This window comes from Pan troglodytes, chromosome 23, assembly GCF_028858775.2.
Source record: "Pan troglodytes isolate AG18354 chromosome 23, NHGRI_mPanTro3-v2.0_pri, whole genome shotgun sequence".
NCBI classification, from domain to species: Eukaryota; Metazoa; Chordata; class Mammalia; order Primates; family Hominidae; genus Pan; species Pan troglodytes.
Genome location: NC_086016.1, coordinates 19,742,388 through 19,770,128, shown reverse-complemented (window position 1 = coordinate 19,770,128; position 27,741 = coordinate 19,742,388). Strand labels below are relative to the sequence as shown.

Here is a 27,741-nt window from a genome sequence, read left to right as displayed (position 1 = left end):
TTTTGAGTTCCCTCAGTTTTTATTGATTATTATTTTCATTATTTCAGCAAAAAGGAACGTAGTAGGAGAGCAGGGTGATAATAAGGAGAAGGTCAGCAAAAAACATGTGAGCAAAAGAATCTGTGTCATGATTAAGTTCAAGGGAAGGTACTATGACCGGATGTGCATGTAGGCCAGATTTATGTTGCTCTCCACCCAAACATCTCAGCGGAGTAAAGAATAACAAGGCAGCATTGCTGCAAACATGTCTCGCCTCCCACCATAGGGTGGTTTTTCTCCTATCTCAGAATTGAACAAATGTACAATCGGGTTTTATACCGAGACATTCAGTTCCCAGGGGCAGGCAGGAGACAGTGGCCTTCCTCTATCTCAACTGCAAGAGGCCTTCCTCTTTTACTAATCCACCTCAGCACAGACCCTTTACGGGTGTCGGGCTGGGGGACGGTCAGGTCTTTCTCACCCCACGAGGCCATATTTCAGACCATCACATGGGGAGAAACCTTGGACAATACCCCGCTTTGAAGGGCAGAGGTCCCTGCGGCTTTCCGCAGTGCATTGTGCTCCTGTTTTATTGAGACTAGAGAATGGCGATGACCTTTACCAAGTATACTGCTTGTAAACATTTTGTTAACAAGGCACATCCTGCACAGCCCTAGATCCCTTAAACCTTGATTTTATACAACACATATTTTTGTGAGCTCCAGGTTGGGTCAAAGTGGCTAGGGCAAAGTGGCTGGGGCAAAGCTACAAATTAACAACATCTCAGCAAAGCAACTGTTTAAAGTACAGGTCTCTTTCAAAATGGAATCTCTTATGTCTTCCCTTTCTACATAGACACAGTGACAGTCTGATCTCTCTTTCTTTTCCCTACATACTGAACATGTACAAAATTTTCTTCTTGTCATTATTCCCTAGACAACTACTGACATAGCATTTACATTGAATTAGGTATCAGAAGTAATCTAGAGCTGATTGAAAGTGCATGCAGTGTGTACATAGGTTGTCTGCAAATGCTGCGCTGTTCTCTATCAGCGACTTGGGCACCTGCAATGTTGGTATCTTCAAGGGAGGCTCCTGGAACCAATCCCCTACGGATACCGAGGAATGACAGTATTTGGGTTTTGATAGAAAGCTGAGAAACCCAGAACAGAGATAACCTCCTAGCAGTAGAAAGCTGAGTTAAAATCAGGAGAAGGCAGTGGCTAAATTCACAGTCATTTTACACATAAGAGCAAAACACATGTTGTACAACAATGGAGGAAAAACTCAGTGATCGCCCACTGAAGTGAATAAAAGTTACAGTGATAGTTACAACAACACAGCAATCGGGTATATTGAGAAGGAAGATGTCCTTCAAGAGTTTAGGGTTCTGTTGGGGGAGCCAGAGCCTCTCTCAGGATGCACCCTCCTTTGGAAGCACTGACTTGGCCCCTGGGCCCATGACATGGGAATAGCGTGTGAGCCAGCAGAGTCCCAGCAACCCCTCAATTCAGTTTGTCTCCTTAGACAGCATCCACCTCCCCAGTCCTCCATCAGCTCCTTTTCCAGTTTCCCCCATCCTGCACTTGTGCAAGGCAGGGAGGGAGTTGTCTGTGCTCAGGACAATTCCTCACATTGCCAGGAGAGGGCAGCAGATCACTCTCCCATCCCAGTTGCTGCCTTGGCGCTGTCCAGGATTCCAGTCATTTTTCAAGAGTTATTGAGAGCTTATGGAATAGGAGACCATTCCAGCCTCAGTTTCGGCCAGGCACTGGGAATGCAAAGCCGACTGAGATATGGGGTCCCGCTCTGCAGGAGCCCGTGGTCTAAGAAGGCGAGGCAGCCATGGAAACAGAAACAGGTCTAAAGAGTGGGGTGAGGCACTGGGGCAGAAGGCTCTTCAGGGGACTGTGGGGTCCCCATGAGGTGGCGAGAGGGGGGGCATCGGAAAACACCCAGCAGGAAGAGGTGCTAGAGCTGAGTCTTGGAAGCAGGTAAGTTTTCCCAGTTCCTAGGCCAGGCAAGGCACCCCAGGCAGAGGAGCTGGGCCTCCCACGACACCACAGGGCGGGCTTGGGCTCAAACACAGGGTGCTGGGGCAGGAGGAGCATCTCAGGGAGGGGAGGATCATGGAGGGCTGTCCTCCCTGGCCATGCTAAGGAATCTGTACCAGGACCCAAAGGGAACCGGGAAGCCACTGAAGGGTTTAGGAGAAGGACCAAAGCAGACCTGCACTTTTACATGACAGCTTCCTGTTCTGCCTGTGGAGGATGGACATGGCAGGATGGAGAAGGGAAGGTCTGAAGGCCACTGGCCAGGTCAGCTTGGCTTGAACTGGGTAGGAGAGCGACGGTGGTGGTCTGAACTAAGGCAGGAGCAGTGGGAGTGGAAAGCGGGGTGGGCGTGAGGTTGAAATGACAGGTCTTTGGCTGGATGGGGGCTGGGCCAGATGAGGGCAGAGGTCTTTCAACTTTCTGGCTTTAGTGGCTGGAGTGAGTGCTGGTGGCAGCTGATGAGACAAAGAACACAGGGGAGGAACACATCTCTGGAGAAAGACTATGAGTTATTGACAAATATGGGGCATCACCCAGTCCCCCATTTCATTCCCACTATACCCCCTAATCTAGATCCTTACTATTTTTCATCAGTTCTGAAATACTGGCTTCTTGTTGGGTCTCACAAGGTCCAGTCTCTCTGTTGGAGGTGCCTGGGAATTCTATATTTCAATACGTGCTTATGAACAACCTGTCTGGGGCAGGCACTGTGATGAGTTCCTTCTCCCACAGAGCTTATGGCCTAGTGCAGAGGGAAGGTAGTGAAGGAAGAGACAGACGGTGAAGCTCATGGTTGAAGTCCAGTGTGCAGCACGGTCTCATGAGTGAAGAACAGGCTGCAAGGAGAACATTCCAGGTGGGGCCTGCGATCTGGACTTCGGAGTGTCGAGGAGGTTTCCTAAAGGAATGCCATCTGGGCTCAACTGGATGTGCAGGGGCTCCCCGGTGAGGGGGTCGGGTGGCAGCAGGCCAGGGCTGGGGAGAGGGGCTCCTGTGGGGCTGGAAGGGGTGGGTGCAGTGCCTGACCCTGCGGCGGAGGACATGAGAAGCAGGCAGCCTCCACTTGAGAGGACACTGGGGGTGGTCAGCAAGGATAACAGTGGCAGGGCCTGATAGGGTTAGCTTGCACCAAGCTGAGTGGGGAATGAGTTGTGCCAGGCCTCCTGTGGGTGGATGGATCCTCAGGCTTGGAGGGGTGTCCTTCCGAAGGAGACTTCCTAGTCTCTGACAGATTTGGGAATCTGTCAGATTCCCTCTCTCTGGGAAGAGGCTACAAACTCTAGGCTAGGCATGGGCAAACTGCAGCCAAGTTTTCTTTTACCAGAACACGGCCATGCTTCTTCACGGATGTGTTGTCCATTGTTGCTTTAGTGAGTTGAGTAGTTGCAAGAGACCACATGTTCTGCAAAGCCTCAAACATTTCCTAACTGGCTCTTCATGGAAAAGGTTTGCTAACCCCTGCTATAAACTGGCAGGCAGCTTTCTTGAATAGAGTTCAGGCCTGGTCTGCATGTGCTGAGACAGTGAGCCCATATCCTAAAGTTGGATCTCCCAAAATGCACGTCCGTCTCAGGTCTTATGAATCTGTGAGTCACTGAGCATGTGAAAATGCATATGGTCATGTTTCAATGTGCACATGGTGATGTGTGAACATGCATATGACTGTGCATTAGCATGCATGTGGCCACGTGTAAACGTGCACATGGTTGTGTGAACATGCACATGGTTGTGTATGAACATGCACATGGTTGTGTATGAATGTGCACATGGCCATGTGATGTGAACTTGAAGGTGCAGTGCCAGGCGGGGATAGGCCTTCCATGAGTGGTCCCTCGGCTTGGCCACTTGCTGCAAGAGGCCTCTTCCTGAATCTTGTCCTAAGCCTGTTAGCCCTTGCTTGGCACCATGGAGTGACTCTCTTGCTACTGAATGGGATTCAGATGCCTGAACCTGACCTTCTCCATACAGGGCCCTAGGAGACCATTCCAGCCTCAGTTTCCACCTCTCCCCAAATGCCTGCTTGCTTCAGCCAAACCTGACTACTCCCCACTCTGCACACATTACTTTCTCCACCTTGGTGGCTGAATCCTTTGGGGCCAACCTCTCACATTCTGCTCCCTGTTCTTGGTTATTTGGGCTTTTGTCTTGTGTGCTCTGTCAGGTTCTAGGCTTTGTAAGGGTGAATTCCAGGTCTCCACTCATTTATATGTGCCCAGTAGGGCTGGCTCTTGGGAGGGTCTTCATGGTGACTGAGGCCATGGATCCTTTGCACTGTTCCTTGAATTCACTTGGCACTTAAATTCTCATCCTGATATGATGCTTTGAAAGTGATGCTTGCAGTCAATTATGGGTTCACTGTATTATGGATCCCTAACACCCAATACCTGGCACATAAGAAATGAATGAAAAATAGTGAATGAATGAGTGAATGAACTCAAGTATGCCTACAAGGTGAGAGGAAAGTGATCCTACTTACTAGGTGTGCTAGGAAGGCATTTGGGACTGTTGGCTTTGCTGCTGCATAGTAAGCCTGGGGCTCTGAAGGCTGGCATTTCCTCATTCTAAACCCCAAATTTCAAAAAATTACCACCAAGTGGACAAAGGTCCATGGGCCAGAGCTCTTAGTGTGAATAACATACCTTTTTTGGATGTGATTAATGGACGGGGAGTATACAAAACTAAAAACAATGTGTGCTGACTACCTGTAAGCCATGGTTATAAAGCACTCTGTATACATGACCTTATTCAATGCTTGCTACAAACCCATGAAGTGGATTTTCAGACACACTTTCTATTCTGGAGCATTTTAAACAAGAGGCTAGTGTAGTGAGCTTTCACCTACTCATCAGCGGATTCAGATATTTGTCATCTCGTGGCCAATCTTGTTTCATGTACACTCCTGCATGCTTCTCCTCTTCCTCTCGTTATTTTATAGCAAATCCCACATATCATATAATTTTCTCCCTGAATGTCTTGGTATATGTCTGTAAAAGATAAGGATTCTTGTTTTGTTCTTTCAAGACAAGGCCTCTGTCGCCCGGGCTGGAATTCAGTGGCACGATTATGGCTCACTGTGGCCTTGACCTCTCCTGCCTCAGCTTCCTAAGTAGCTGGGACTATAGACCCACGCCCCCATGCCCAGCTAATTTTTAATTTTTATTTTAGTAGAGACAGGGTCTTGCTATGTTGCCCGGGCTGGTCTAGAATTCCCAGCTTCAAATGATCTTCCTGCCTCGGCCTCCCAAAATACTGAGATTACAGGTATGAACCACTTTCCTGGTGACAAGAACTCTTTTAAAAACATAATCCCAATACCATGGTCAACCAACCATCCCACACCATTGCTCTTTAATATTGTCAACTCCCCTGCTAGCTCCAAATTTCCAGTAATTTCATATTTTTTTTGTTTGTTTGAATCAGAATCCAAATAAAGTCTCTCTTTTGGATTGCTTCATTCGTATCTTAGCTTTTTTTTGATCCTGAAAGCTTCCCCATTTGATCTCTTTTTTGTCTCTTGCAGTTTATTTAATAAATTAGGCAGTTTCCCCATAGTTTGGATTATGCTAACTGTATTCTCATTATGCTGTTTCTGATAGTTTGAATTTGGCTAATTGTATCCTTGTGATGTTGATTAACTTGTTCTTCACTTTGTTCTAGTTTTGATAAATTAGTAGTTTGATCTGAAAGCTTGATCAGATTCATGTTGGATTTGAGGGGTCAAGGCAAAAAGACTGTGCTAAGTTCTTCCAGCAGGAGGTGTGTACTCTCTGGCCACCTTTTTTTTTTTTTTTTTTTTTTTATAATGTTAACAGCCAGTGATCAATTATGGATTGAACAATGATGGTATTGTTATATCATTCCTTCTTCATTTATGAGCTGCCATACTTCCAGAAAGAGATATTGCTACCCTGAGAAGGGCCTTCCATGAAGAAAAAAAAGTAAATATAAAAAAGAGATGCAGCTTCTTATAAATTATTGTGCTACCCAGTTGTACAATTTATATAGAAAAGGCCAGTTAGTGGCTTGATTTGTTCTTTTTGTTTACCATTTTTCAAAATGACAGTCTGTTTCATTTATATCCTTTGATGGTGACCACTTTTATTTGTTTATTTATTTAGACAGGGATGGTCTAGCTCTGTTGCTCAGGCTGGCATGCAGTGGGACAATCATGCCACCACAGCCTCAAACTTCTGTGCTCAGGCAATCCTCCCATCTCAGCCTCCTGAGTACCTGGGACCACAGACATGGGCCCTTAAGGGTCCCCCTGTGTTGTCCAGGCTCATCTTGAACTCCTGGGCTGAAGTGATTCTCCTGCCTCGGCCTCCCAAAGGCATGAGCCACTGTCCCCAGCCCACATTTATTTATTTATTTATTTATTCTTTTTTTTTTGAGATGGAGTTTTGCTCTGTTGCCCAGGCTGGAGCGCAATGGCGAGGTCTCGGCTTACTGCAACCTCCACCTCCTGGGTTCAAGTGATTCTCCTGCCTCACCCTCCTGAGTAGCTGGGATTACAGGCATGCACCACTACACCCAGCTAATTTTGTACTTTTAGTAGAGATGCGGTTTCACCAGGTTGGCCAGGCTGGTTGCGAACTCCTGACCTCGGGTGATCTTCCTGCCTTGGCCTCCCTAAGTGCTGGGATTACAGGCATGAGCCCTTGTGGCTGGCCAACCCACTTTTATTTTTTATAAAGAATCATTATGAATGCAGACATTCAAACACATTTGATGTATTTCAATCCACTGCAATTATTATCCTTATTAATGTACAAAATGTCCTATCTTTGGTTAGAAGGAGTCCCTTCAGATTGGCTCTTCAGACGTGTTGAAAGCATCCTAATCTTTGATAGATTCCTTGCTATCCAGAGTGACAGTGTTCCAGGCTTATCTTATACATTTCTGGCCTAGACCTGGAATCAGCACTCTCTCCAGGAAGGCTTGTTTTCTTTTAGTGGTATTTTGAGACAATCTTGGTGCTAGGGGTAAATATTGTAATTTTAAAACTTAAAAAAATTGCCCGGTGCAGTGGCTCACGCCTGTAATCCCAGCACTTTGGGAGGCTGAGGTGTGTGGATCACCTGAGGTCAGGAGTTTGAGACCAGTCTGGCCAACATGGTGAAACCCTGTCTGTACTAAAAATACAAAAAATTAGCTGGGCTTCATGGCAGGAGCCTGTAATCCCAGCTACTTGGGAGTCTGAGGCAGGAGAATCGCTTGAACCTGGGAGGCGGAGGTTTCAGTGAGCTGAGATCGTGCCATTGCACTCCAGCCTGGGCAACAAGAGCAAAACACTGTCTCAAAAAAAAAAAAAAAAAAAAGAAAAGAAAAAAAGAAAAAAAAAACCTTAAGAAAATTAACAGCTTTAGAGAGGTCTAATTTACATACTAAAATTCACCCATTTTAAGTGTACAATTCAATGATTTTTGTGTGTGTGTGTGTGAGAGACAAGATCTCACTCTTGATACCAAGGCTGGAGCATAATGGTGCTATCATGGCTCACTGCACCCTCAACCTCCTGGGATCAGGTGATCCTCCTGCCTCAGCTTCTTGAGTAGTTGAGACTACAGGCTTGTGCCACCACACCCGTTTAATTTTAAAAAAAATATTTGTAGAGATGGAGTCTCTATGTTTCCCAGACAGGTCTTGAACTCCTGGGCTCAAGTGATCCTCTTGCCTTGGCCTCCAAAGTGCTGGGATTACAGGTGTGAGCCACTGTGCCTGGTCCAATTCAACGACTTTTAGTATATTTATGGAATTATGTAACCATCACCGAAATCTAGTTTTAGAACATTTTGTCATCCCAAGAAAGAAACTTGTGCCTATCAGAGTCACTTTTCAGTCTTATTCCCAGCCCTCGACAACCAGTAATCTGCTTTCTGTCCCTATATGAGGCTGTTCTGGACATTTCATATAAACTGAATCATGCAATGTGTGTTCTTTTGCATCTGGCTTCTTTCATGAAGCATTGTGTTGTTGAGGTTGGTCACTGTGGTAGTGTGCCTCAGAACTTCCTTTTGATTGTTGAGTAGTATTCCTTTGTATATCCCACATTTTAGTCCCTTTGTCAGTAGATGGGCATTTGGGTTGTCTCCACCTTTTGATTCTTGTGAATGGTGTTGTGAATATTCACATACAAGTCTTTGTGTCGACATACATTTTTATTTTCCCTGGGTAGATACCTAGAAGTAAAGTTGCTGGGTTTAAAGCAGTTTTATTTTTAACATTTTAAGAAACTGACATACTATCTTCCAAAAAAGTGGCTCCACCATTTTATATTCCCACTGGCAGTGTATGAGGGTTTCGATTTCTCCACCTCCTCTCCAGCACTTGGCGTTATCTGTCTTGATTGGTTGTATTCATTCTAGTGGGTGTAAAGCGACATCCCATTGTGGATTGATTTGCATTTTCCTAGTGACTGATGTTAAACACTTTTTAATGTGCTTATTGGACATTAATATATCACCTTTGGAGAAATGTCTATTCATGTTCTTTTCCCATTTTTAAGCTGGATTGTCTTTTAATATTGAGTTGTAAGAGTTCTTCTGGATATATCACTTATTAGACATATGATTTATAAATATTTTCTCTCATTCTGTGGGCTGTCTTTCCCTTTTTTGATTGTATCTGTTGATGTGCCAAAGTTTTAAATTTGGCTGATGTTCAATTTGCCATTTTTCATTTTCTCACTTTTTCCCCTTTCCTCCTTTTCCAGGTCTCATTATTTAGCCCCAGCTGGTCTTGAACTGTGCTTTTGACATTGCATCTAAGACATCAGTGCCTTACACAAGATCACAAGGATTTACTCCTATGTTTTTTTCTAAGAGTTTTATAGTTTTAGTTTTTACGTTTAGGTCTGTGATCCATTTTCAGTTAATTTTTGTGTATGGTGTTAGGCAGAGACCCAAATTAATTTATTTGCACATGAATATCCAATTGCCCCACCACCATTTGTTGAAAAGACTATTCATGGTTGGACATAGTGGATCATACCTGTAATCCCAGCACTTTGGGAGACCAAGGCAGGAGTATTGCTTGAGTCCAGGAGTTTAAGATAAGCTTGGGCAACATGGTGAGACATGTGTCTCTACAAAATGAAAAACAACAAAAAAAGAAAAGACTATTCCTTTCCAAATGAAGTTTCTTGACCCCTTTGTCAAATCAATTGACTTTAAATGTAATGGTTTATTTCTGGGATTTCAATTATTTTTCAGTTAATCAATTCATTTTTTTTCGAGACAGGGTCTTATTGTGTTGCCCAATCTGGAGTGCAGTGGTGTGATCATAGCTCACTGCAGCCTCAAACTCCTGAGCTCAATTCATCCTCCTGCCTCAGTCTCTTAAGTAGCTGGGACGACAAGTGTGTGCCACCATACCTGGCTAATTTTTTTTTTTTTCTTTTTGAGACAGAGTCTCCCTCCATCACCCAGGCTGGAGTGCAGTGGTGTGATCTCAGCTCACTGCAACCTCTGCCTCCCAGGTTCTAAGTGATTCTCCTGCCTCAGCCTCTGGAGTAGCTGGTGTTACAGGCACACACCACCACGCCTGGCTAATTTTGTATTTTTAGTAGAGACAGGGTTTTGCCATGTTGGCCAGGCTGGTCTCGAACTCCTGACCTCAGGTGATCCATCCACTTCAGCCTCCCAAAGTACTGGGATTACAGGCATGAGCCACCACACCCAGCCATAGTTTTAAATTAAATTTAATTTAATTTTCATAGTTACAGAGTCTTGTTATATTGCCCAGGCTGGTGTCAAACTCCTGGTTTCAAGGGATCCTCTCTCCTTGGCCCTTTAAAGTTTTGGGATTACAGGCATAAGACACCACACTTAGCTTTATTTTCTTTTACAGATACGTCTTCTCTCTCTTCCCCAGGTTGGAGCGTAGTAGCCAATCATAGCTCACTGCATTCTCAGATTCCTAGGCTCAAGAGATCCTCCCACCTCAGCTTCCTGACTAGATGGGACAGCAGGCCTATACCACCATGCCTGGCTAATCAAATTTGTCTTTAATTTTTATTTTTTTAGACAGGTCTCACTGTCTATGTTGCCCAAGCTGGTCTTGAATTCCTGACCTCAAAGGATCCCCCAACCTCAGCCTCCCAAAGTGCTGCAATTACAGGCATGAGTGCCCAGCCTGAGCTTTCAACTATATTCCAGTGACCTATACATCTGTCCTTAAGACAGTACCATACCCTCTTGATTACTTTGTAGCAAGTTTTGAAATTAGGAAGATAAGTCCTCCAATCTTGTTCTTCTTTTTCAGGATTATTTTGCTTATTCTGTGTCCTTTGCATTTCCATATGAATTTTAGGATCACCTTGTCAATTTCTGCAGAAAAGGTAGCTGGGATTTTGATAGGAATCAGGTTGATCCTGTAGACTAATTTGATGAGTACTGACAATAATATTTAGTCTTCTGATCCATGAACATGGAATATCTTTCATTTATTTAGTTCTTTTTTAGTTTCTTCCCACAGTGAGTACTTTATTCTTTGGGATGCTATTGTGAATGGAATAATTTTCTGAATTTCATTTTTGGATTTTTCATTGCTAGTGTACAGAAATACAATTGATTTTTGTATGCTGATTTTGTGAACTTGCTGAACTAGTTCTAGTTTTGTTTTTTTTTTTAAACTGGATGCCTTAGGATTTTCTGTATACAAGATCATGACATTTGGGAGTAAGACAGTTTTACTTTTTCCTTTCTAATCTGGATCCTTTTATATACCAATCGCCTAATCGTCCTGGTCAGAACCAAGGCTGAATAGACCTGCTGAACATGGCCATCCTTGTCTTGTTCCCAATCTTAGGGGAAAGCATTCAGTCTTGCACCATTAAATCTGTTAACTGTTAGGTTTTCACAGATGCTTTTCATCATGTTGATGAAGTTCCCTCCTGTTTCTAGTTTGTTGAGGGTTTTTTTTCATGCATGGGTAGATAATTTTACTCTCATTTACAGAAAACGAAACTGTCATTCAGGCAGTCTGCCTTCAAAGATCAAGCCCTGGATCACAGTGCTATCTCTACAGCACACTCTTCCATTTAATTTTCCCTCTGGCCCTCCTCTGAATTCTATCTTTCAGCTCACTTGGGAATGTTGGTGTTCTCCAGGAAACTCAGCTCTTTGCTCATGTGCTTCTCTCCTGAAGTGGGAGAATGGCTTCAGCTGTCACCTGCAAGCTGATGACTCCACACTCCCTATCTTCTTGCCCTCACTGAGTTCTGGTGTGGCCTCATGCTTCCAAGACTTTTCCACTCGGATATGTGAAGAAATCTCAAACCCATCCTGTCCTAGAATGCCCTGTTATCCCTCTCCACTCAAGAAGGCTCCTCTGACTCTATTTTCAATATTGGATGCTTCTGCCATTTGTCCTGTTCCAGCCTGAAACCTGGCCGTGATCCCACACGTTTCCCTCTCCTTGGCTCCTCCTCTCACCTTTTCTAATTGGTGGCCAAGTTCTACCTATGTTCTTTCTTCACCTGCACTGGTACTGCCTTGCTCCTGCCTCCAGTCTCATTCTCCTCAAATTCACCCTCCAGGTAACCAACAGAGTGATTTATCTGAATTACAGGTCCTCTGATACTTAGCCCTTCACCAGCTCCCTATTCCCACAGCATGGGAACCAAGGCCTTTTCTCTTCTGTTCCATTTCATACACTAGGAACTTCCACCAAAGACTGAAGTCACTAAATGCACTTTCTCATGTCAGTTTTAAGAGCTGTATGCTACTTGCATCATTTGGAGACATTAGAAATTATGTTACTAGTTCAACTTTACTGTCTTTTGCATGTCATGTTGTCTCATACCTCAGTGCTTCTTGTTTACTCTGTTGTCTTTTTTTATTTTTTATTTTTTTAATTTTTATTTATTTATTTATTTATTTATTTTTATTGATCATTCTTGGGTGTTTCTCACAGAGGGAGATTTGGCAGGGTCATAAGACAATAGTGGAGGGAGGGTCAGCAGATAAACAAGTGAACAAAGGTCTCTGGTTTTCCTATGCAGAGGACCCTGCGGCCTTCCGCAGTGTTTGTGTCCCTGGGTACTTGAGATTAGGGAGTGGTGATGACTCTTAACGAGCATGCTGCCTTCAAGCATCTGTTTAACAAAGCACATCTTGCACCACCCTTAATCCATTTAACCCTGAGTGGACACAGCACATGTTTCAGAGAGCACAGGGTTGGGGGTAAGGTCACCGATCAACAGGATCACAAGGCAGAAGAATTTTTCTTAGTACAGAACAAAATGAAAAGTCTCCCGTGTCTACCTCTTTCTACACAGACATGGCAACCATCCGATTTCTCAATCCTTTCCCCACCTTTCCCCCCTTTCTATTCCACAAAACCGCCATTGTCATCATGGCCCGTTCTCAATGAGCTGCTGGGTACACCTCCCAGATGGGGTGGTGGCTGGGCAGAGGGGCTCCTCAATTCCCAGTAGGGGCGGCCGGGCAGAGGCGCCCCTCACCTCCCAGATGGGGCGGCTGGCCGGGCGGGGGGCTGACCCCCCCCACCTCCCTCCCGGATGGGGCGGCTGGCTGGGCGGGGGGCTCACACCCCCACTTCCCTCCTGGACGGGGCGGCTGGCCGGGTGGGGGGCTGAACCCCCCACCTCCCTCCCAGACGGGGCGGCTGGCCAGGCAGAGGGGCTCCTCACTTCCCAGTAGGGGTGGCCAGGCAGAGGCGCCCCTCACCTCCCGGATGGGGCGGCTGGCCGGGTGGGGGGCTGACCCCCCCCACCTCCCTCCCGGACGGGGCGGCTGGTCGGGCAGGGGGCTCACACCCCCACCTCCCTCCCGGACGGGGCGGCTGGCCGGGCTGGGGGCTGAACCCCCCACCTCCCTCCAGGACGGGGCGGCTGGCCGGGCGGGGGGCTGACACCCCAACTCCCTCCCGGACGGGGCGGCTGGCCGGGCAGAGGGGCTCCTCACTTCCCAATAGGGGCGGCCGGGCAGAGGCGCCCCTCACCTCCCCGACGGGGCAGCTGGCCAGGCTGGGGGCTGACTCCCCCACCTCCCTCCCGGACGGGGCAGCTGGCCGGGCGGGGGGCTCACACCCCCACCTCCCTCCCGGATGGGGCGGCTGGCCGGGCGGGGGGCTGACCCCCCCACCTCCTTCCCAGACGGGGCGGCTGGCCGGGCAGAGGGGCTCCTCACGTCCCAGTAGGGGCGGCCGGGCAGAGGCGCCCCTCACCTCCCGGACGGGGCGGCTGGCCGGGCGGGGGGCTGACCCCCCCACCTCCCTCCTGGATGGGGCGGCTGGCCGGGCGGGGGGCTGACCCCCCCACTTCCCTCCCGGACGGGGCGGCTGGCCGGGACGGGGGCTGATCCCCCCACTTCCCTCCCGGACGGGGCGGCTGGCCGGGTCGGGGGCTGATCCCCCCACCTCCCTCCCGGATGGGGTGGCTGCCGGGCAGAGACGCTCCTCACTTCCCAGACTGGGTGGCTGCTGGGCGGAGGGGCTCCTCACTTCTCATATGGGGCGGTTGCCAGGCGGAGGGTCTCCTCACTTCTCAGACGGAGCGGCTGGGCAGAGATGCTCCTCACCTCCCAGACGGGGTCGTGGCCGGGTAGAGGCGCTCCCCACATCCCAGATGGGGCGGCGGGGCAGAGGCGCTCCCCACATCTCAGATGATGGGCGGCCGGGCAGAGACGCTCCTCACTTCCTAGATGGGATGGCGGCCGGGCAGAGACGCTCCTCATTTTCCAGACTGGGTAGCCAGGCAGAGACGCTCCTCACTTTCCAGACTGGGCAGCCAGGCAGAGGGGCTCCTCACATCCCAGACGATGGGCGGCCAGGCAGAGAGGCTCCTGACTTCCCAGACGGGGTGGCGGCTGGGCAGAGGCTGCAATCTCGGCACTTTGGGAGGCCAAGGCAGGCAGCTGGGAGGTGGAGGTTGTAGCGAGCCGAGATCACGCCACTGCACTCCAGCCTGGGCACCATTGAGCACTGAGTGAACCAGACTCCGTCTGCAATCCCGGCACCTCGGGAGGCCGAGGCTGGCGGATCACTCGCAGTTAGGAGCTGGAGACCAGCCCGGCCAACACAGTGAAACCCTGTCTCCACCAAAAAAATACGAAAACCAGTCAGGCGTGGCGGCGCGCGCCTGCAATCGCAGGCACTCGGCAGGCTGAGGCAGGAGAATCAGGCAGGGAGGCTGCAGTGAGCCGAGATGGCAGCAGTACAGTCCAGCTTTGGCTCGGCATCAGTGGGAGATGGTGGAAAGAGAGGGAGAGGGAGACCGTGGGGAGAGGGAGAGGGAGAGGGAGAGGGAGCGTCTTTTTTAAATATATTAAACTTATTTAAATAGAAACAGGGTTCTTGCTGTGTTGCTCAGGCTGGTCTCAAATTCCTGGGCTCAACTGATCATCCTGCCTCAGCCTCTGAAAGTGCTGGGATTACAGGTGTGAGGCACCAAGCCCAGCCCTGTCTTGTTTTGAGAGGTTCTTCCTCTTTCCACATCATCCCCTCTATTCCTTTACATCTTGAAAATGCCTACTCACTAGGCCCTCCTCTTTGAACCTCCTCCTAACTCTTGCAGAGTTAATTATGCCCTCCTCTGTGTTATTTCAGAACATTGCATGTGCTTGTAATATCGCATGGGCTGTCCTATAAGTATTTGTCATTTTCTTACTCTCCTGAGTTCAGCATTTATACTAGATTTATCTTAAACACTCTTATAAATTGCCAGCATATAGAAAGTACTTAAGAAATATTTGTTGTAATCACCTGAATTAGGATTTATCTATGTCTCCTTGCTTTTAATAGATCATTTTCTAATTTGTCAGTTTAAATACATTTTTAAGAGAACACTCCATCCCTAAGCCAAATTGCTTCTTATGCAGAAAAAAAAGCCACTACTATGAGTCTCCAAGCTTCCCCCTGCACAGCCACCCTAGGAGACATGGGGCAGGAGTACTGGGAACTGACCCCTTCCATCTGCCCTCACTTAGCTTCCTCGGGTACTTACATGGGGCTGTCACTGACTTTACATGCTGCTGCAGCTCCTTAGTCAGCTGGTCCTTGTCATGGGACAGAAACTGTGGGGTCAGGACAATCAATGCCTTCACCACCTGCAGAACGAGGGCAGAGGCTCATGATGAGTGTCAACCTATTACATAGCATAAAAAGTCAGTATTTATTGAATGAGTGGAAAAACAAGGTGACGTTGGACCCTACAGTAGTTTTGGAAAAGAAGAGGACCAGGTGCAAATGCCTGTACTTCCAATGTCCACTCCATGCCTTGAAAAGTTACTTGACCTCTCCTTAACCTCAGTTTCCTTCTCTGTGAAATGGGAATAATAAAGATTCCATTCCTCATTTGGTTTCTTTAAAGCTTCCATGAGATAATACATATAAAACATCCAGGTAGTTTACATTATTATCCCTGTCATCAGTACTTTCATCATTATTTTTACTATTATTATATATACCACCCTGTGCCTGTAACCCAATGGGTATTTGATAATTATTGACAATTTATTATTCATACATTAGTAGTGTTATCCCCTTTTTATTGTACAAGGCCTTGCATATAGAAGGTGCTCAATAAACACTTTTTAATAAACAAATGCACGTATGTTCTTCAGCCACGTTGCTGAAATGCCATTCTGGCTCCACCCCTTAGTAGCTGTGTGATGTGGACAGATTACTTAACTTCCTTCTGCTCCTCTTTCCTCATCTACAAAGAGTAGAAGAGCTCTTAGATTATTCCATTTTGTGAGAGTTAAATTATTTGGCATGTATTAAGTGCTCACTAAATATAATCTGTCATCTTTATCTTCAGAGCCACAGAGAGGCCGCAGTGCCCCCAAGTCACTATACTGTGTAAGTGCACAGGCACACTATGCCCTCCTTCCCCCAAGGTTGCCCAGGTAAGGCCTGGAAGTTTCCCGGGCGTTTGCTTTCCTAGTGCCCATGTACAGACACAATGATCTCTGTGCCCTCCTCACTTCCCCTTGAATCGGGTCTGGGCTGCTCACCGTGGCTGACTCTGCCACCACTGGGTGGTCCACCAAAGCATGCTGCACCTCTGTAGGCCCAATGCCGTACCTGGAGGATGAAGGGTTCTGGGGTAGATGCCAGGGCTGGGGTGAACCAAGTCCTCAAATCTCCTGCTTTGGAGAGTCACAGCTTCCCTTGGCACAGAGGGCAGAGGTCATAGGGACCCAGAGACTCCTGATCTGTCTGTGCCACAGGCCCAAAATTTGAAGACCTGGACATTGTAGGTGCTCCCAGGGCTTCTCGCCTCACTGCCTTTATTGACAAAGAAGGGCGAATGCTTAGTTCCCTGGGCCCTTGGCCCATGCAGCTTCGCCAGACACGAAATCTCTTGGAAGCCTCAAACTTGGTCTTAAACATTTGTGCAAATTCTGCACACTATTTCCCATTGAATCAGCATGATTTTTGGCATTTATTAAATATATTCAAGGCATAAAACATGATGTTTTGATGTACATATACATAGTAGCACGATTACTACACTCAGGCTCTCGTATATCCATTATCTCACATAATTACCTCTTTTTTTTCTTTTGTGGTAAGAGCATTTAAAATCTACTCTCTGCAAATTTCCAGTACATCACATTTCAGAAATTTTAAAAAAAATCACATCCATTTCTCTAAAATATCCAAGAGAAATTGTTACTGTAGTGTAATGTATCTTTTTAAAAAATCATGTAGGGGTTACGGACAGGGTCTCAGAGCCAGCCTGCCTCAGTTCAAATCTGGATTGCACCCTGTGCTATCTTTGAGACTTCAGGCAAATTTCTTCACTGGTCAGCCACCCAGTTTCCTCATCAGTAAAATAGGGGTAATAATCGCATCTCCCTTCCAGCATTGAGAGGTGAGTTATATAAAGCATTAAGAACAGTGCTTTCACATAGTAAGTACTCCAGGTTAGCTAAATAATTATAACAAATAATAGATTTATAATAATCTATCTTAATAGATTTGTTGTATTCATAGATTTATAATAGATTAATAATAATAATAAATAAAAAATAAACAATAGCTGAAGGTTAGTTGTTATTATTACTATGTTTGTTCTGTGACATCCTGTGCTGCATTAGAGGAGCACACACATGAAATAAGCTCCCTGAACCTTTGGGGACCAAGACAGAGTCTTCCTTCTCCATCTCATTCCAAGGCCCTTCTCTAAATTGCACAGTGTCTTATTATGTCTCCAAGACCCTCTTGAATTTCATTTTGATTGATTCTTCTGTATGCAGGGGTTAGGGAGGTGCACCAAAACCTGGGATCAGGGCATTGTAGACATGGCTCTATTCAAATTGGGCTGAGGGTCCTGTCACCAATGCACGAAAGACTGTCTGGGCAAGCAAGATCCCAGGAGGCATATGAGGATGACAACAGCCAGCCTGGCATCAGTCACACCTACCCAGAGGCATTGATAGTGTCATGACTCCTCCCCAGGAACCAGATGTTGCCCTCTTCATCCACAGTTGCTCTGTCCCCAGTGTCGCAGACTTTCCCACATTCCACTTCGGCTGTGTTCTCTGGGTTACCCTACAAAGGGGAGAGAGCTTCTTTGTTGAAGGCAGTGAATTTAGAGATGATGAGCCACAACCTCGGGTTCCAATCTGGGTTTCAATTCTGCCTCTGGTTCTACCTGGTACCTGGGCAAATTTTGCCATCTCTCTGAGTCTATTTTCATTACACGTAGGCACACGATGCATGCTACTGTTCTATGAGTGGTCGTGATTATACCAATTTCAATGACAAATTAAAAAATATCAATTCGCTTTTATGTGACACTATACTAGAATAAAATTTCTATTATAGTGTGAACTTTGTTCCCTGCTGTAAGCTCAGCATTCACACAGTGTCTGGACAGATGAGAGGGGTCAATAAACATTTGCTGAGTGAATTTTCTTCCCTAAATACTATCTCATTTGATCCTCACAGAGAGCCTATGAGGGTGGTATTTTTAAAGTTAACTTTTCATTTTAAGATAATTGTGGACTTGCATGCAGTTATAAAAAATAATACAGATTGATGCCCCTGTACTCTTTAGTAGTTTTCCATAGTGGCAACGTCTTGCAAACTATAGTTCAGTATCTCAGCCAGAATCCTGATGTTGATACAATCCACCAATCTTCAGATCTCCCATTTCACTTGTACCTGTGTGTGTGTATGGGTGTATTTATTTTTATGCAGTTTTATCACATATGTAGGTTTGTGCATTCACCAGCACATCAGGAAGATCTCTGATGTTGCTCTTTTATAACCATATCCACCTCCTTTTTCTTCTCTTTTCCTCTCCTCTCCCCATCCCTAACCCCTTGCTAACAACTACTCTGTTCTCTATTTTTATAATTTTGTTGTTTCAAGCGTGTTATATAAATATAATTTAATAGTGTACAACTGTTTGGGATTGTTGGTTTTTTTTAGCATAATTCTCTAGAGACTCATCCAAGTTGTGTGCATCAATGGTTTGATCCTTTTTATTGCAGAACAGTATTCCATGTTGTGGGTGTACCTCAGTTTTTGTTTAACCATTTACCTACTGAAAGGCATCTCCAAGCCTTTCAAAACCTGGGTTGTCTCCAGGTTTTGGTTATTTTGAGTAAAGCTGCTATGTACATTTGCATACATGTTTTTGTGTGAAGCTGGCACTTTTTTGTAGCCCATTTTAAATAAGAAAAACTTCATGCTCAGAGAGGCACATTCACTTCCTCAAAGTCACTCAGCTGCTCACTGAGAGGGTTGGTATTTAAATTTAATTCTTGCTTCACAACCTATTCACTTGAACCATAAGCAATATCTCTTGTGGAACATGAAATGGTTTTAAGAGCTATCTGAAAAATCATTTTAAAAACATTGAATCACCTCCCTTTTTGGATTCACTTCCAATTGTTCTGAGTATATCAGGTTGACTCTTAGTCTAGTGCTGACATGCTTTGAACTCTCTGGAAGTCCCAAGAGGAAGATACACTTCAGGATCAGAGCTTTCAATGGGAATAGGATTTAGGTAGAATATGAGAAAATTGTTTGTTTTTTTAAAAAAACCTATAGTTATAATTGCCTTCTGTTTATGGCAAGTAATACTGTTTTCCACTTGTGATACTAGATCAACGTGAGTGCCTTTGTGGACTAAGTTGGTAGGCACAAGATTACATCAACAATATAAATGGAAGACTGTACATGAGTAGAGTTTTTTGTTTGTTTGTTTGTTGTTTTTTGAGACAGAGGCTCACTCTGTCACCCAGGCTGGAGTGCAGTGGTGAGATCTTGGTTCACTGAAACCTGGGTTCAATCCTGGGTTCAATCCTGGTTTCAAGTGATTCTCCTGCCCCAGCCTCCTGAGTAGCGGGGATTACAGGCGCATGCCACCACGCCTGGCTAATTTTTGTATTTTTAATAGCAATGGGGTTTCACCATGTTGGCCAGGCTGGTCTTGAGCCCTTGACCTCAGGTGATTCGCCCACCTTGGCCTCCCAAAGTGCTGGGATTATAGGTATAAGCCACCATAAGTTTTTGTATGCAGTTGAAGTTAAGTAGGTATTAATTCAAATTAGATTGTTACAACCATAGGATGTTGTATGTAATATTCATAGTAACTATGAAGAAAATATTTATAGAATATAAACAAAAGGAAATGAGAGGGGAACAAAATATGTCACTACAAAAAACAAACAAACAAAAAAACAGAATACTAAACATAGGCCAGTTGCAGTGGCTCACGCCTGTAATCCTAGCACTTTGGGAGGCCGAGGTGGGCAGATCACCAGAGGTTGAGAGTTTGAGATCAGCCTGGCTAACAGGTGAAACCCCGTTTCTACTAAATACATAAAATTAGCTGGGTATGGTACTGTGTACTCCCAGCTACATGGGAGGCTGAGGCAGGAGAATCACTTGAACGCAGGAGGCGGAGGTTGCAGTGAGCTGGGATCGTGCCACTGCACTCTAGCCTGGGTGACAGAGTGAGACTTGGTCTTGGGGAAAAAAAGAAACTAAACATAAAAGAAGGCAGTTATAAAGGAAATGAGGGCCAGAAAATATTAAGCCATACGAAAGACAAATAACAAAATGGCAGAGGTCCTTTCTTATCAATAGTTAAGTGGAGTAAACTCTCCAGTCCAAAGGCAGGAATTGGCTAAATGAATAATAAAACATGATGCAAATATGCACTGTCTACAAGAGCCTCATTTTAGATTTAAAGACATGAATAGGTTGAAAGTTAGAGGTTGCAAAATATATTCCCCACAAATAGTAACCAAAAGAGAGCTTGGGTTGTTATACTAATATCAGACAAAATAAACTTTATGTCAAAAACAATTGCAAAAGATAAAAAAGGATATTATATATTAACAGAAGGGTCAGTTCATCAAGGAAATATAATAATCATAAACATATATGCAATAAACTTCAGAGCTCCAAAATACATGAAGCAAACATTGACAGAATTTCAGGAAGAAATATACAGTTCTACAAAATAGTTGGAGACTTTAATACGGCACTTTTTTTTTTTTTTTTTTGAGACAAAGTCTTGCTCTGTCATCCAGGCTGGAGTGCAATGGTGTCATCTTGGCTCACTGCAACCTCTGCCTCCCAGGTTCAAGTGATTCTCCTGCCTCAGCCTCCTAAGTAGCTGGGATTACAGGTGCCTGCCACCATGCCTGGCTATTTTTTTTGTATTTTTAGTAGAGATAGGGTTTTGCCTTGTTGGCCAGGCTGGTCTTGAACTCCTGATATCAGGTGATCCACCCACCTTGGCCTCCCAAAGCGCTAGGATTACAGGTGTGAGCCACTGAGCCCGGCTCTAATATGCCACTTTTAACAGTGAGTAGAAAAACTAGACTGAAGATCCCCAAGAAAATAAAGAACTTGAACAACATCATAAACCAATTGGACTTAGCAGACATATATAGAACACTCCATCCAACGGCAGAAGAACACACATTTTTCTCAAGTGCACATGGAACATTCTCAAGGATGGATCATATATTAGGCCAGAGGAGAAGAATTAATCAACTTTAAAAGAGAGAAATTATACAAGGCATATATTCAGTCATATGAAATGAATTAACAGAAGAAAACTTTTTAAAAAATCACAAAATTTTCCAATGTTTGAAAAATCAGACCAGGTGTGGTGGCTCACACCTGTAATCCCAGCACTTTGGGAGGCCGAGGCAGGCAGATCACTTGAGGTTGGGAGTTCGGGACCAGCCTGGCCAACATGGTGAAACCCTGTCTCTATTAAAAATACAAAAATTAGCTGGGCATGGTGGCAGGCACCTGTAATCCCAGCTACTTGGGAGGCTGAGGCAGGAGAATTGCTTGAACCTGGGAGTCAGAGGGAGGTTGCAGTGAGCAGAGATCGCACCACTGCCCTCCAGCCTGGGTGACAGAGTGATACCCTGTTTCAAAAAGAAAAAAAAAGAAAAAGAAAAATTAAACGACATACTCGTAACTAACCAATGGATCAAAAAAGAAATCACAAGGGAAGTTAGAAATTATCTTGAGATAAAAGAAATAAAAAACATAACATACCAAAACTTACAGATTGCAGCAAACACAGTGCTAAGAAAGTAATTTACACACATACTGTCTTAGCCCATTCAGGCTGCTGTAACTAAATGCCATAAACTGGGTGGGTTGTAAACAACAGACATTATTAGAGTTCTGGAGGCTGGGAATTTAACATCAAGTCACCAACAAATTTGGTGTCTGGCAAGGGTTCATAGATAGCTGTCTTGTTGGGGCCTCGGCCGGGCACGGTGACTCACACCTGTAATCCCAGCACTTTGGGAGGCCGAGGTGAGTGGATCACCTGAGATCAGGAGTTTGAGACTGACCTGACCAATATGATGAAACCCCATGTCTACTAAAAATACAAAAATTAGCCGGCTGTGGTGGTGGGCACCTGTAGTCCCAGCTACTCCGTAGGCTGAGACAGAAGAATTGCTTGAACCCAGGAGGCGGAGGTTGCAGTGAGCTGAAATTGTGCTCAATTTTTGAGACTCCATCTCAAAAAAATAAAAAAGAAAAACACTTTGGGAGGCTGAGGTGGGCGGATCACAAGGTAAGGAGATCGAGACCATCCTGGCTAACACGGTGAAACCCTGTCTCTACTAAAAATACAAAAAATTAGCCAGGTGTGGTGGCAGGTGCCTGTAGTCCCAGCTGCTTGGGAGGCTGAGACAGGAGAGTGGCATGAACCCGGGAGGCGGAGCTTGCAGTGAGCCGAGATAGAGCCACTGCACTCCAGCCTGGGTGACAGAGTGAGACTCCATCTCAAATAAATAAATAAATAAATAAATAAATAAATAAATAAATAAATAAAATAAAAAGATACCTGTCTTATGGCCTCATATGGAGAATGGAACAAAGAAACTATTGGAGTCTCTATTTAAAGGGCACTAACATCACTAATCACCAAGGAAATGCAAATTAAAACCACAATGAGCTATGACCTTACTCCTGCAAGAATTGTTACAATTAAACAGTAAAAAGACAATAGATGTTGGCTTGAATGTAGTGAAGAGGGATCACTTTTACGCTGCTGGTGGGAATGTAAATTAGTACAACCAGTATGGAAAACAGTATGGAGAGTCCTTAAAGAACTAAAAGTAGAACTACCATTCTATCCAGCAATCCCATTACTGGGTATCTACCCAAAGGAAAAGAAGTAGTTATATGAAAAAGACACAAAGACACATGCACATGCATGTTTATAGCATAATTTGCAATTGCAAAGATATGGAAACAACTTAAGTGCCCATCAACCAATGAGTGGATACAGAAAATGTGGTATATATACACCATGGGATACTACTCAGCCATAAAAACTGATGAAATAACGTCTTTTGCAGCAACTTGGATGGAGCTAGAGGCCATTATTCTAAGTGAAGTAACTCCAGAATGGAAAACCAAATATCGTATGCTCTGTGACTTTACTTGATACCACTGAATTGTACACTCAAAAATGGTAAAAATAGTACATTTTATATTTTACATAAATAAGGAGACAAAACAAGTGTCAATGGAGGCATGCCAACATTTCATGGATACATAGGTATGGGTATATGTTAGGACATCTTTGGAAAAAAAATACGTTATACTCAATCAGAAAAAAAAAATTAGCTGCTGCAGTGGCTCAGGCCTTTCAGAGACTGAGGCAGTAATCCCAGCACTTTCAGAGACTGAGGCAGGGGGACTGCTTGAGCCCGGGAGTTTGAAACCAGCCTGGGCAACATAGTGAGACCTTATCTCTACAAAAAATAAAAAATTAGCTGGGTGTGGTGGTGCACGCCTGGGTCCCAGCTACTTGTGAGGCTGAGGTGGGAGGATCACTTGAGCCCAGGAGGTCCAGGCTTCAGTGAGCTTTAAACACACTACTGCACTCTAGCCTGGGTGACAGAGCAAGACCCTGTCTAAAAAGAATAATAATAATAATTGCTTTGGACTACTCCCATTTCAGCTCAACCAGAATCTCTCTTTTTTTTTAAAATCAAGCCAAGAACTTCCAGTTTTTATTTTTTAAACATTACTTAACAAGAAAAACATTCAACCAAATTAAAAAGAATTAAGTTGGATTAATTTACCATAAAATAATCAACCATAAAATATCAGCCCTTCCATTTAGGGCCAGGGAGGCCAATAGTTCCTGTTTAAACAGCAGAATTGCACTATTGATATTTTTACCTATATTTGATGGCACAAAAACATAAAAGTCTTACAATGTCCACTGACATCCTTCTCTCCCTCCAGAGTAGAGTTCATATAATTGCATCTTAGGTACTCAGGCTTTTAAAAATCATCTTACATTTTGAAATATAATACAACTGCTCTGGTAACAAAAATATTTTAAAACAATTCTTATAGAAAACGAATACCTTAGATAATTGTGAAGAAAAACCTCATTGACAATTAAATGCTTTGTTACTGATGCATATTTTCTAATATGGGTGACCACAATGACACGCATAAAACGCAAAAAAAAAACCAACAACATATGGGACTACATCAACGTGAAAAGTTTCTGCATAGCAAAGAAAACTACTTTCCAAATAAAAAAGCATCCTATAGATTACGCAAAAATTTCAGGCAATCATGTAATTCACGAGGAGTTGTCAACTAACGTGTACACAAAAAACACTACAAAGTAGAAAAAGAATCCAATCTAATATTTCGCAAAGAACCTGAACGGACAATTCTGCACAGATATAAAATCGAACAACAGATAAGAGATAAGGTCCTCAAAATTAACTATTCATTAGAATACTGTAATTCAAAACCACACGCAGATAATCTCACAGTTATTGAATATTCCTAGAAAAAAATTTTAAAAATAAGAGGGGCTGGGAGCCGAGGCTCATGCCTGTAATCCCAGCACTTTGGGAGGCCGAGGCGGGCGGATCACCTGAGGTCAAGAGTTTCAGAGCAGCCTGACAAATATCGTGAAACCCCGTCTCTACTAAAAATAAAAATACAAAAATTAGCCAGGCGTGGTGGCGGGCGCCTGTAGTCCCAGCTACACAGGAGGCTGAGACAGGAGAATTGCTTGAAACTGGGAGGTGGAGGTTGCAGTGAGCCGAGATGGCGCCACTGCACTCCAGCCTTGGAGACAGAGCGAGACTCCGTCTCAAAAAAACAAAAACATAGTGGTTTTGATTTGCATTTCGCTGATGGCCAGTGATGATGAGCATTTTTTCATGTGTTTTTTGGCTGCATAAATGTCTTCTTTTGAGAAGTGTCTGTTCATGTCCCTCGCCCACTTTTTGATGGGGTTGTTTGTTTTTTTCTTGCAAATTTGTTTGAGTTCATTGTAGATTCTGGATATTAGCCCTTTGTCAGATGAGTAGGTTGCAAAAATTTTCTCCCATGTTGTAGGTTGCCTGTTCACTCTGATGGTAGTTTCTTTTGCTGTGCAGAAGCTCTTTAGTTTAATTAGATCCCATTTGTCAATTTTGGCTTTTGTTGCCATTGCTTTTGGTGTTTTGGACATGAAGTCCTTGCCCACGCCTATGTCCTGAATGGTAATGCCTAGGTTTTCTTCTAGGGTTTTTATGGTTTTAGGTCTAACGTTTAAATCTTTAATCCATCTTGAATTGATTTTTGTATAAGGTGTAAGGAAGGGATCCAGTTTCAGCTTTCTACATATGGCTAGCCAGTTTTCCCAGCACCATTTATTAAATAGGGAATCCTTTCCCCATTGCTTGTTTTTCTCAGGTTTGTCAAAGATCAGATAGTTGTAGGTAAGTGGCATTATTTCTGAGGGCTCTGTTCTGTTCCATTGATCTATATCTCTGTTTTGGTACCAGTACCATGCTGTTTTGGTTACTGTAGCCTTGTAGTATAGTTTGAAGTCAGGTAGTGTGATGCCTCCAGCTTTGTTCTTTTGGCTTAGGATTGACTTGGCGATGCGGGCTCTTTTTTGGTTCCATATGAACTTTAAAGTAGTTTTTTCCAATTCTGTGAAGAAAGTCATTGGTAGCTTGATGGGGATGGCATTGAATCTATAAATTACCTTGGGCAGTATGGCCATTTTCACGATATTGATTCTTCCTACCCATGAGCATGGAATGTTCTTCCATTTGTTTGTATCCTCTTTTATTTCCTTGAGCAGTGGTTTGTAGTTCTCCTTGAAGAGGTCCTTCACATCCCTTGTAAGTTGGATTCCTAGGTATTTTATTCTCTTTGAAGCAATTGTGAGTGGGAGTTCACTCATGATTTGGCTCTCTGTTTGTCTGTTGTTGGTGTATAGGAATGCTTGAGATATCATCTCACACCAGTTAGAATGGCAATCATTAAAAAGTCAGGAAACAAGAGGTGCTGGAGAGGATGTGGAGAAATAGGAACACTTTTACACTGTTGGTGGGACTGTAAACTAGTTCAACCATTGTGGAAGTCAGTGTGGCGATTCCTCAGGGATCTAGAACTAGAAATACCATTTGACCCAGCCATCCCATTACTGGGTATATACCCAAATGACTATAAATCATGCTGCTATAAAGACACATGCACACGTATGTTTATTGCGGCATTATTCACAATAGCAAAGACTTGGAACCAACCCAAATGTCCAACAATGATAGACTGGATTAAGAAAATGTGGCACATATACACCATGGAATACTATGCAGCCATAAAAAATGATGAGTTCATGTCCTTTGTAGGGACATGGATGAAACTGGAAACCATCATTCTCAGTAAACTATCGCAAGAACAAAAAACCAAACACTGTATATTCTCACTCATAGGTGGGAATTGAACAATGAGATCACATGGACACAGGAAGGGGAATATCACACTCTGGGGACTGTGGTGGGGAGGGGGGAGGGATAGCATTGGGAGATATACCTAATGCTAGATGACGAGTTAGTGGGTGCAGCGCACCAGCATGGCACATGTATACATATGTAACTAACCTGCACAATGTGCACTTGTACCCTAAAACTTAAAGTATAATAAAAAAAATAAAAAACAAAAACAAAAACAAAAACAAATTGGAACGGGGGTTTGGTTTTGGAGAAAGGGGAGCTCATACACTGTAGGTGGAAATGAAAATTAGGGTACACACCATGGAAAACAGCTAAATAGCTGGAAACTCCTCAAAGAACTGAAACTACAGATGTCCCCTGCTCCAGCGAGGTCTCTTTCTAAAGGTGCCGAGGCATAAAAAATAACCCTAGGCCCCAGCTCAGAGGCCCGTGGGGCTCGGAGGGACCCAGTCCAGAGCTTCGCCGCCGGCTCTGGGACAGGGCGCTCCTATAGGCTGGACGCGGGTCGGACAGGGGCATAGCCTTCCCGGCGGGGGTGTGGACGCTGCCGAGGCCAGGATCCCACAACCGCCCCGACGCTGACGACTCGGGCCCAGATGCCCACTTAGAAGTCAGGGCCCGAAAGCAGGGAGCGGCCGAGAAGGAGTAGGGAGACCCAGAGGGTTCCCAGTGGGGTTCATCCCCCTCCACTTACCGCCGAGACCTGCCACCTCCTCCACCAACAAACGGAAGCCACATCTTCTCCGAGACTCGCTCTGACCACGCCGCCGATGCTGCCCGGGCCTCGCACGAAGCGCAGTCTCGGCTTCCGTCGGGGCCTGCATGCTGGCAGCCTCCCTGGCGCCAGGCTGAAGCACCACCCCCTCTTAAAGGGGCCGCAGCTTGGACTGGGCAGAAGCAGCTTCGGGTTGCACAGGCTGAGCGTCTGCCCAGCCCCAGGGGTGGACGAAAGGCCCCCAGTCTCTCATCCTCCCGGGCTCTAGGGCCCTAGAGGTCGCAGAAGCGCCTCCTGTGACCCCAGCCCCTAAATCGGCTCCCTTTGCCTGAGGAGCGCCCGGGACCTGCCCCTGCCCTCCTCGGGACCTCAGCTTCACCATCCGCAAAGAAAGCGGCCTGGCTGGAGCTCTGGGGTCCCTCAAGCTCGGCGCCTCAGGATCCAGGGTGGGCTCCCCTGCCCCTCTGCAGAGGGGGCCCAATAACCACGGAAAGCTGGGGGCTGGAGGGACAGTCCCGAGGGCAGCAGGGCGTCCTTGGCCTCACCGTCTACATTCGTCCTGTGGGAGCCCGGGGGCGTCGCTAGGGCCCAGACTCCTGCGGCCTCACCAGGGCTGCCTGGGTCACCGGGCTCCCCAGGAGGCAGGCAGGGGCCCTAGGGTCCAGCGCCTCCCCCACCTCAACTCCATTCCGCGTCAGCATCCGCGAGGGGGTCCTACGGACTGGACCCAGACCCACTCCTTCCCGGGGAG

At 45.4% G+C, this 27,741-nt stretch overlaps 1 long non-coding RNA gene across 1 annotated transcript; it reads right to left on the bottom strand.

The window, feature by feature from the left end:
• On the bottom strand, positions 1 to 27,741 carry LOC134809746 (uncharacterized). Its single transcript, XR_010156224.1, has 4 exons — positions 26,970 to 27,741; positions 17,428 to 17,555; positions 15,001 to 15,103; positions 1 to 2,488 (listed from the first exon to the last, which is right to left on the bottom strand). It is a non-coding gene; the product is annotated as an uncharacterized LOC134809746 (long non-coding RNA).